Here is an 11,445-nt window from a genome sequence, read left to right on the forward strand (position 1 = left end):
GATGCTACATGTACATAGAAAGGTGGTAGTTGAAGAGAAGACAAGAGCGAATGAAGGCGAAGAGAGAAGGGAAGGAGTAAGCAGGGGCGGCGAACAAATAAAGAATGTCTACTAATATCAGTGACCATTCTATAAATGGAAGGATTGCGGAGATCATGAGAGCGTACATAGTAGCGCAGGCAATGGGCATCACGGCGATCGGATAAGGATGGAACGTTCGCTTCTGCATAGAGGCTTTCGACAGGGGAAGAGCGAAAAGCACCAAGGCATAAACGTAATCCTTGGTGATGAATGGGGTTAAGGCTAGAGAGAGTAGCAGGAGATGCCGCTGAATAGATCTGGTCACCATAATCAAGTTTCGATAAAATAAGGGTGGAATGTAGGTGAAGGAGGGTTCGACGATCAGCTCCCCACGAAAGATGAGCAAGGGTTTTAAGAAGGTTCAGCCGGCTGTGACAAGTTGCCTTCAGAGAGGTAATGTGAGGTTTCCAGGATAACCTACGATCAAAGAGGAGGCCCAGAAACTTGACTGTATCACGTTCAGGGATACGTGAGCCATAGAGGTACAAAGGATGATCAGAGATGACAGAGCGTCTAGTGAAAGTGATTTGGTGGGTTTTAGTGCTGGAAAATTTAAACCCATGTGTGGTGGCCCAATTGGAAACACGGTCGACTGCATGCTGGAGAGAATCTGTAAGGAGGTGACAGTCAGCGCCTGCACAGGCAATAGCGAAGTCATCAACATAGAGTGATGACCAAATATTTGATGGAAGACTAGAGGCCAAATCATTAATAGCAAGGAGAAAAAGTGTTGTGCTCAGAACACATCCCTGGGGGACACCTTCAGCTTGGACAAAGTCCGGGGAGAGCACATTATTAACCCGAACACGGAAATGCCTGTCAGTTAAAAAGTTCTTAAGGAAGGATGGTAGATTGCCTCGAAGGCCTAAGGAGTGGGCTTGGGCTAAAATATTATACCTCCAAGTTGTGTCATATGCCTTCTCAAGGTCAAAAAATATGGCAATAACTGAGTGGTTATTCGCAAAGGCATTACGAACATACGTATCCAAGCGCAGTAAGGGGTCTATGGTAGAACGTCCCTTACGAAAGCCATATTGACGAGTGGAGAGACTGTTGTGTGTCTCTAAATACCACACTAAACGTCTATTTACTAGACGTTCCATTACTTTGCAAACTGCACTGGTAAGAGCAATGGGACGATAGTGGGAGGTTTCATGTCCCGTAGTGCCTGGTTTGCGGAAAGGGAGAACAATGGCGGATTTCCACAGCTGTGGAAGAACTCCTTGTGACCAAATAAGATTGTAAAGGCGTAATAGGACTGCAAGGGCTGACTGATGTAAATGTTGTAGCATACGAATATGAATGTCGTCGGGCCCAGCTGCCGATGATCGACAAGCTGAGAGTGTTGCCTCCAGTTCTTGAAGTGTAAAAGGCACATTATACTGTTCTTCTCTGAGAGAAGAAAAGTCCAAAGGTGCTAACTCTCTGGCAGACTTTGAGGAAAGAAATGAGGGGCATAGATGGAGTCCCTGAGAAATACGGACCAGATGATTGCCAATTTCATTGGCAACATCTAGTGGGTTTGCTATATCAACACCGGCAACCCGCAGAACAGGAGCTGGGTCAGGAGAATATTTACCACTCAGTTTTCGTACTTTTTTCCAGACTGCACTCATAGAGGAAGCAGAGGTGATGGTGGAGACATAATCTCGCCAGCAAGTGCGTTTAGCGTCACGGATGACACGGCGAGCGATCGCACGCTTCTGTTTAAAATCAAGGAGTCGCTCTGTGGTTCTATTGTACCGGTACCTGCCCCATGCAGCGCGTTTCAAACGTACTGCACGAGCACAAGCAGGAGACCACCAAGGCACGCATTTCTGAGAATGCCTGCCCGAAGTTTGGGGTATAGAATGAGAAGCTGCGGTGAAAACGGAGGACGAGAAGAGGTGTAAAAGCTCATCGATGGAGGACGAAGAAGGAACCTCTTTAAAAACAGTCAGGTGTGAGTAAAGGTTCCAATTTGCCCGATTAAATTGCCAGCGTGGGGTGCGAAGAGGTGGCGAATATGAAGGGGAAGTAAGAATGATTGGGAAATGATCACTGTCATGTAAGTCCGGGAGAACAGACCAAGTAAAGTCTAATGCGGCGGAGGAAGAGCAAACTGAGAGATCTATGCAAGAGAGAGTATGAGTCCGAGGATCAAAATGGGTGTGAGTACCTGTATTTAAAACATGGAGGGGGTGGGTGGCAAGAAAAGCCTCTAACTGAATTCCACGGGAATCACAGTGAGACCCTCCCCAGAGGAAATGGTGGGCATTAAAATCACCAAGTAACAGAATCGGTGGCGGTAATGACGAAACAAGGAAGGCAAAATCCGGAATAGATAATGCCCGAGAAGGAGAGAGATATAAAGAACAGAGCGTATACCACCTATGTAAGTGGATACGGGCTGCTGTGTAATGCAGCGAAGTATGAATAAATAGCTGATGGTACGGAATATCAGTGCGGAGAAGAAGGGCACTTTCATTAAAGGTCCCATCAGGAAAAGGATCTGAAGAATACAATAAATTATAGCCTGAGATGTGAGAAATAACAGCAGAGTGTAATTTTGGTTCCTGTAAGCAAACACCAACAGGGGCAAACTGGGAGAGTAACATCTGAAGCTCACCCCGATTACCCCTGAGGCCGCGTATATTCCACTGTAAAAAGGCCATGATTGGCAATGATAAAGATACTTGAAATCCGCAGGTAAGGGTTCCTACGGACTAGAAGGGTTAGAAAAGTCCACATGCGGAGGCAGTGGAAAATGTTCAAGCAGCGAAGGAACGGTGCGCTGTGAAGAAAGGAGTTGCGCAGATGGAGCAGAGGAGAGAGAAAGAGCGGAAGGTGGATCAGTGTCCATTGATGGTTTGGTCTCTGCAATATATTCAGAGATTGCTTCAAGTGTTTCGGAATTCAAAGATGTCGTATGGGAGACAATATTGGGAATGGTAGGGGGAGGATGAGTAAAGATTGGAACTGTATTGGACTGTACCAAGGTAGGGGGGGGGCGAAAGGGTGGAGGGAACTGGAGAAGCGTGGCAGGGGACAGAAGAGACAGGAACCTGGGAGGTGGCAGAAGAGGAAGAAACTTGGGAGGGAACAGGGGAGGAAGGTACATTACGAGGAGGAGGGTGAACCTCTGCACTTGTAACTGAGCCAGTGAGAGGGGAAGAACTAGGGACAGAGACAGGGAGGGTAAAATGAGGAGGTGGAAGATGGGTAGGAGGTGTTACCGGACCTTTTTTTGACTTTTGAGAAGTAGAGGGACGATTGGGAAGAGGTGTCGTACGAGGTCTCGTCGATACTGAGGCTTGTAAGAGAGAACTCGAAGAAGCGAGATTAGACTGAGGCGTTGAAGTAGGGACGTCTGAGCCGAGGACAGCAAAAGGATTAGATACAGGAGTGATTATGGGAGAGGTAACCACAGAGGTGGGTGTAGAAGATGGGATACCAGAAGTGGGGGGACGTTTTGAAACACGGGAATAAGAAACACGTGGGAGTCTCCCTTGGAGGCGGAGATGAGAAACTGCCATGGCATAAGGGAGACCTTCTGTCTCTTTGAGGTAACGGATTTCCCGCTCGTTTAAATAGACCTGACAACGGCGAGAGTACGAAGGGTGAGCCTCATGACAGTTAAGGCAAGAGGGAGATCGATTGCAAGACGTATTAGAATGGTCATCGGCACCACAGACTGGGCATTCGGCGATAGATCTGCAATATTTCGCTGGATGGCCAAATCGCCAGCAATTTCTACACTGTTGTGGTGTAGGGATCACCTTTCGAACTTGTAACCGATGTCCTGCTATATAAACGGAGGATGGGAGTTCTCGGCTGTCAAAAGTTAAACGAGCCACATTGCTAGGGTATCGTCTCCGCCCACGGGCAGGAAGAACGTAAGTGTCTACCTTGAGGATTGGGAGATCTTGGAGTTCCAGCTGTTCTAGAATGTCGGTGCCACATGTCTGGAAATTTTGTTGAACTATGGTATGGGGCAGAATAACGGTACCACTACAAGAATTGAGGGAATGATGTTTTTCAAGGGTGACAGGAACAGTATCTATATGGGAAAGACGAGAGAGCTCACGAGCCTGGGTAGCATTCTGTACGGTAATGATGCGCGTACCGCTCTTAAGAGCATGAAAAGAAATATCTTTACCAACATGGCGTAGGAGTGCCTTGCCAATACTATGGTCAGAAAGATAGGCAGTAGAGGAAGTTGGTCGTAAAGTGAAGAATTTAGTCCACTGTTCAGTCTGAAACTGAGCGTGGAAAGGTAGTGAAGGACGTGTCGATCGTTTCTGAGAAGAACGAGAAGGTGAAGGTGGAGAAGTATCATCAGCAGGTAATTGTCGTTGACGTTTAGGCGTGGGACCAGAGTTGGTCCGACGTGGAACGGGTCGGCGATTTGAAAATTGCCGCACCGTAGAGGGAGAGGCCGGAAGCATAGTCAGAGGAGAGCGAAGGTCTGATAAATCGAAGGAGTCAGTCGAGGCCTCAGTACCTGAAGCGGGTGAGGAAACAGCACCGGCAATAGGTACAGAGGCATGAGGAATGTCTGAAGAGTGGTCCAAAGACGAGGCGGGGTCAGAACGGGGTGCGGTATCAAGAAGGGGCCCGGGGGTACCAGGTTCATGGACTAGGGCTGCCATGGTTAGGTTACTTCTTTCTTTTTGTTTTTAAGAAAAAAAAAGAAAGAAGAAAAGAAAATAAAAATAAAAAAAAGAAAAAAAAAGGGGGGACCGGGGAGGGATAGTTCCTAGGAGGAATGAAAGGGCCAGAAATCTCCCTCCGCGCCCAAGAGGACTCGACACCGCTAGTAGCGCAGATGCAGCATGGAACCCGTGCCATACCCTACCCTTCATGCCAGTAAACCAGCAATCTGGGATAGCAACCTCACATCTGCCGAGCTACCTCGGTGGACAAAAGAGAGGGCGGCCGGATATCCGCCACAAAGCATACCTCCTTCAGCCACCACCCCCGGAATCCGAAAGGTGGCTTCCAGAGATACACCCGTCGCCCAAAAGACACCCAAAGCTACTCCGGGATACCGGAGAGGGATCGGGACATCCCTAGGCAATCCAGATTCCACGGCAAACTACGCCACCGCCAAGAAACCTCAACGGAATGGGATGGACCCCGGTGTCCTTTCCCCCACCTAGGAACTAGCGCGCCTGTGGGAGAAATCACGAAGGCTAAAAAGAGGAAGGGCAAAAGGGAGGGGTGAGGAGGAGGAGGAGGAATGGAAAAAGGGGAGGATGGGGAGGATGGGATAGGGGAGGGGAGAATGGGGGGTAATTAGGTTCGGTCTGAGGAAGAAGACCGACAGGGCTAATTCCTCAGACCAAGAGCCTCTTCACCACGCCAAGGAGCCCCCCTTGAAGAGGAGCTATTTCTTTAGAACTCCATTTTTTCTATCGATTGAGTACAAGAAACTGCCCATTTACCAATTTCAACTACCTAATAATGTGGTCAGAAATTTGCAATTTGGCCAATTTCACGAAAACTAGAAAATATGACAATTTCAAAATAAGGTCCAGAATGAACAATGCCGACATTCCTGGCTCTAAAATAACATTTTCTTTGCTCATCAGTCATGTCTCCAGGCCCCTCTGATATTACTCTTGCTTTCTATTTTGAATTTTTATTCAAACAAAAAATAGAAGACTTACTATTATGCAGACTACTGCAATACTGTAATAATTGTATAAATAACATCAACCCATTCATGACTGCATATTAGAATGGCTAGTTGGACAATTATTGGACAATGGCATCATTTGTTTACTTTTGAACATAGGCAAAAATCAAACATTTCCCCTACTTTGAGCTCTATTTCTAGGTTCTTTTTATAGTAAAATCAATCAAAATCACCTCTATTTCTATAATATGTTTTCCATTCTATCAAATGAGACCAAGAAAACGAGAATACAACCATAAATACTATACGAAAATAGACCACAAAGTCGGCATTTTAATTTAAAAAAAAAAAAAAATTTTTTTTCTCATTATGCACTGCGTGCTCCAGGATTTTTTTATATGGTGCACACTGACCACACAGACCCATTCTCTCACATGTGGGCCTACCAGCTTTCTCCTGCTTGATTTGAAGCCGCTAGAATTTATGAGTATATATATCGTAGGGGTTCTTAATGGAGATATCGAGGGTTGAAGGTAGACACTTGTTGGATGGTAACATATATATTGTCAGACTGTGATGATGAACGTGGAGCCCAGCCTCTGCCTGTCTACGCCCGTCGAGGCCTACACGCCGTCTGAGACCGGGGCAGAGGTACGAACGTGCACATGCGCATCCCGTGACATCACACAACAGTCACAGGCCTAAAAGGGATCTCCTATCTAAAGCACATGGATGATACTATATGCTATGCTATATAACAGATCAGCAACTATGTTGACAGCTCGGTCATGTTACGTATGTCGTCTCGACATACACTACTATCTATAGGCTGAACAGGCAGGCGGTTCTGGGCTGATTCTATACAATAAATTCATATATAACTTAGAACTAATGGATGGTATCATAATGGATGTTAACAAAATGAGTTTTACATAATGGGTGTTAATGTAATCACTTAACGTAATGCATTACCAACTATAAGATCAAATCATTGTACAATATGGATGGAATTGATCGATCGATCTGTATTCATGCACTCTACGGATTCTGAGGAAGAATAAATATATATATACAAGGTGAAATTAACAGCAAAGGCATCTGGTGCACTCAGACTATTACTGTCAATTCTCAGAATACGGAGGGAACGTGAATACAAAAAAAAAAATTCTGAAAAAACTAATCAGTTAATAACAGTTGACAATTTACTTCATCTCAGACATCTAGTTATACAGACTATGTACATTTAAACCCAATTCTGCGAGGGTGAGGTTTACGTATGCAGAATGGTTATCATCTCTGGGAGGATCGAATTCCTCTGCAATGGCTAACACATGCCTTGACCGAGGGAGATCTGAACGAGTATCTACAAAAGATACTTGTGGGTTTCTCATTACTTGTCGAGTACGCAAGGAGTAACGACATTCAGGTTGGTTATCTGACTGAGTATTTGAGGTAGAGGGTACAGAGTCAAGAGGATTTTCAGCATCTGTCACATTAGTCTGGGTAGCAATATCATCAACATCGCATACTAATTTCATATGATCTAAATGCGATTCTTTGTACTTACCAGTACTAATTTCTCTAACCTTATACTTATTACCAGAGATATGTTCTACAACTCGATAAGGTCCGACAAACTTTTGATCGAGCTTAGGCATTTCGGATGTTTTGTTGAAATTTGTCAGCATTACTCGAACCTACTTTTACTTTTGATGGCTTAGCATGGCTATTAGTTACTCTAGTAAATTCTGCTGTTGATTTGTGAAGTGTTTCACGGATTCTTCTAAAAACACTGAGCTATGCTGGTACGAGTTGCTATGAAATCATCAGGGTTGTAATTAGGTTTCGGAGTGGAATATAACAACTCATAGGGTAAGTGCTTGTCTACACCATACAATGCATAATGTGGAGTATCACCTATGGAAGCATTGTAAGCAGAATTTATGGCACACTGAACATCTGGTATGACTTCATCCCAAGTTTCACTATTGGGGTTGAGAGTGGCTCTCAGGACATCAAGTACAGTGGACCCCCGCATAACGATTACCTCCGAATGCGACCAATTATGTAAGTGTATTTATGTAAGTGCGTTTGTACGTGTATGTTTGGGGTCTGAAATGGACTAATCTACTTCACAATATTTCTTATGGGAACAAATTCGGTCAGTACTGGCACCTGAACATACTTCTGGAGTGAAAAAATATCGTTAACCGGGGGTCCACTGTACTTTCTTATTGGTTCGTTCGGCTAACCCATTGCTGGCAGGATGATGAGGAACAATGGTGGATTTAGAGATCTTGTATAAAGTACACAAATTTTCAAGAATCTCATTACAGAATTCACCTCCATTATCTGTTACTAAGGACTTTGGGGTGGTATGCCTGCAGATAATGCGTTCTTTAAACGCTTTAGCTACTGTCTCTGCAGTCTTATCTGCAATAGGAACTAACTCTCAATATCTGGTGAAATGGTCTACCATAACACACAGATGTTTGTTGCCTTGGAGGGAACATTTAAAATTGGTTAACAAGTCAAGGGCAACTCTTTCCCACGGTTCGCTAGTGGTTGGGTACATTTGGATTGGATTAGGACCATTGACATTTCCTTTATGTTGCATACAGACACTACATTTCTTAACATACTCGGAAATGTCAGTTGCCATACGTGGCGAAAAGTATTTCATTCTGGCTTGTTTCACAGAACGATCCATACCAGGGTGTGCAACACCTGGTGCATCATGAACTAGCTGTAGAGCTACGTTCACTAGTGACTGTGGAATTACTAACTGGTAAACTCTTCTGCTTGGAGTACCCAACTCTGCTGTTCGATACAGTAATTCTTGGCTCATTACAAAGTCACTAATGGGTGCTGGTGGCTTCACAGTAAGAATAAGATCTTCCTGGAGCAGGAATCGAATCACACCAGACCACATGGGATCTGTTCTTTGGGCATTTTTGACATCCTCGACAGTAAATGGAGGATCTGCATTAACTACACTAATGTGTCGCGATAAAGCATCTGCGACTACATTCGACTTGCCAGGTAAATGTTCAAAAGTGGGATTGAACTCTTGGATAGTCAAGGTCCATCTGGCTAACCTTCCAGTAGGCTGTTTGTTCTGGAATAAAGGTATCAGTGGTGCATGGTCTGTCAAGACATGAACAGGGTACTGGTAAATAATGTCTCGGAAGTGCTTTAAAGACCATACTATTGCTAAAGCTACTTGCTCCGTTACTGTATAATTACGTTCAGCCTTCGTAAGGACTGCTAGCAAATGCAACTGCGTTGTACTTGCCATCAGTCTTCTGAGCTAGTACGGCACCTATGCCAATTGAACTAGCATCAGTTGTCAGATAGAAGGGCTTAGAAAAATCTGGGAATTTCAAAATTGGAGCAGATGTTAACTTTTCTTTTAGAGTTTGGAATGTTCTTTCTTGACGGAAGGTCCAAACAAAAGGAGCATCTTTCTTAAGCAATTCAGTTAGCGGAGCAGCTATGGAAGAAAAATTGACAATGAAAGATCTATAAAAACCTGCTAAGCCCACAAAGGATCTTTCAGCATCAGCAATTTTGGGAGTTGGAAAATTTAGTACTGCAGTTACTTTACTTTGATCAGTCGTAACCCCTCTAGGAGTGACTACGTGACCAAGAAACTTAATTTCTGATCTGAAAAATTGACATTTGGACAGTTTGATCTTTAAATTGGCTTCTTCAAGCTTGCCAAGTACTATATCAAGTCTTTTCAGGTGTGTGTCCACGTCTTCGGACATGACGATTACGTCGTCTAAGTACACCATAAGTGCTTTACCTATAAGACCTCTAAAGATGTTGGTCATGAGTCTAGAGAACGTGATTGGAGACGATCGTAATCCAAACGCCATATGGAGGAAGTGATAATGACCTGTGGGAGTGGAGAATGCAGTTAACTCTTGGCTGTCCTCGTGAAGAGGGACTTGCCAAAACCCTTGTAACAAGTCCAGGGTTAAGAAGACTTTGTTATCTCCGATATTGCGTAAAAGGTCACCTAGTACAGGAAGTGGGAAGCGATCTGGAATGGTTTTCGCATTTAACTTCCTAAAGTCAATCACCGGGCGCCAAGTGCCGTCCTACTTAGGCACTAGAATCAAGGGCGCATTCCAGGGTGAATTGCTATGTGCAATAACTACATCATTGAGCATTTGACTGATCAGTTCCTCTGCGACAGCAACTTGGGAATGAGGCATTCTGTACGCAGGTATATAAATAGGTCTGGTACCAGGTTCAAGTGGAATACGATGGGACAATAAGTTCGTTATACCCATCTTCTCACCTGGTAAGGCAATGGCTGTACGACGTTTGTTCAACAGCGTCAACAAGCAAACGTCATCTGGGAAATCAGTGGTAGCTAAGTCTTTCTCCTCAACTGGTGGGATAGATTGATCTAGCAGAGTGGATGAGGTCTCCACTGTTGAAATAGCACCGACCCACTGGTCAGGTGGCACGTCATCCTGTACTTGAACAGGGCAAGGATAGTGAACTAGGTCAACGAGGTTGGTATTTGCTCTGAGACGAACACTGTGACCCGGAGTGTTAGCAAGGAATAAATTGATCTTACTGTCTCTTACAACATGTAAGGAAAGTTCAACAAATAAACCCTTGACCTTGCAGGAATCACTGTCAACTAGGACGTTATCACCATCTGGAACATTAGGAACAACAACAGACACTAGTGAGAGCACTAGCCGCAACAGAGACGTCTTTCTGCAGACGGCATGTGACATCAACAAGAGATGGCATTACTAGTTTCAAGTAATCATTTTCTGACAAGGCATCCCCTGTGGAGAAACTACTACTCAAACTAGCAGTCATTGCAGGGATAGGCTATGCACTCAAGGCAGTCTGAGTGTCCTCGGACACTTGAGACAACGGAACACTATCCTGCAAGTCTGAAGGTGTAGGTGGAACACAGATGGGAGTGACAGAATTACCAGTGCCTGACCGCTTGGGTACGCTACTGGAGAATGCATTGGCTTGTAAGGACTTAATGCGTACATCATACTCTGCAGCAATATGACAGATTTCTGACCCAAGCTGGTAACCCCAGAATGGAACGATCAAGTCGTCAATTTGGGCATGCCATCGGTACGGGTTGAGCACAATGCGCGAGTCTCGCATGGAAGCAAATCCCAGTAGAAGGTCACCAGGGAAAGTAATCTGGTCGACAACAAGGAAAGCAGCAGTAAAGTCTTTGCCTTGGATAGTAAAGGTGAGCGAAGTCTGACCTCGGACTCGCAGAAGGGAACCAGCTACCCCACTAAGGGAGGTTACAGTAGTTGGTTCAACGAGGAGGACATGTCGTAACTGCTTCTCTTTAAACAAGCTAGACCTAATGATATTAACTTGTGCACCAGAGTCCATGAACACATGAACGGGCGCATTATGGACAGAAGCTTGTACTAATGGACCAATCATTTCATTAGGAGTTGTATGCAAACAAAGGTGGGTTGTCATTGGAGAAGGCATTTTCTACTTCATCCCCAAATTCCTCTACGTCAGACGTGTGAAGCAGCATCAACAGCAGGGCTGTCAATCTCAAGGCTGGCTAAGGCTTCATAGGAATTCTGGACTGGGATGGTGTACTCATTATCACCTACTACTGTCACGACTGGACGAGTAGACTTGGGCGCTCTGATTCCCCCGAATTGGAAGAATGAGCCTGGTTCTGGTTAGTTTGTGAACCACGACGTCTGTTTCCTCTCCTGGCT

The sequence above is a fragment of the Cherax quadricarinatus genome, chromosome 28 (genome assembly GCF_038502225.1).
Source record: "Cherax quadricarinatus isolate ZL_2023a chromosome 28, ASM3850222v1, whole genome shotgun sequence".
In the NCBI taxonomy this organism is placed as follows: domain Eukaryota; kingdom Metazoa; phylum Arthropoda; class Malacostraca; order Decapoda; family Parastacidae; genus Cherax; species Cherax quadricarinatus.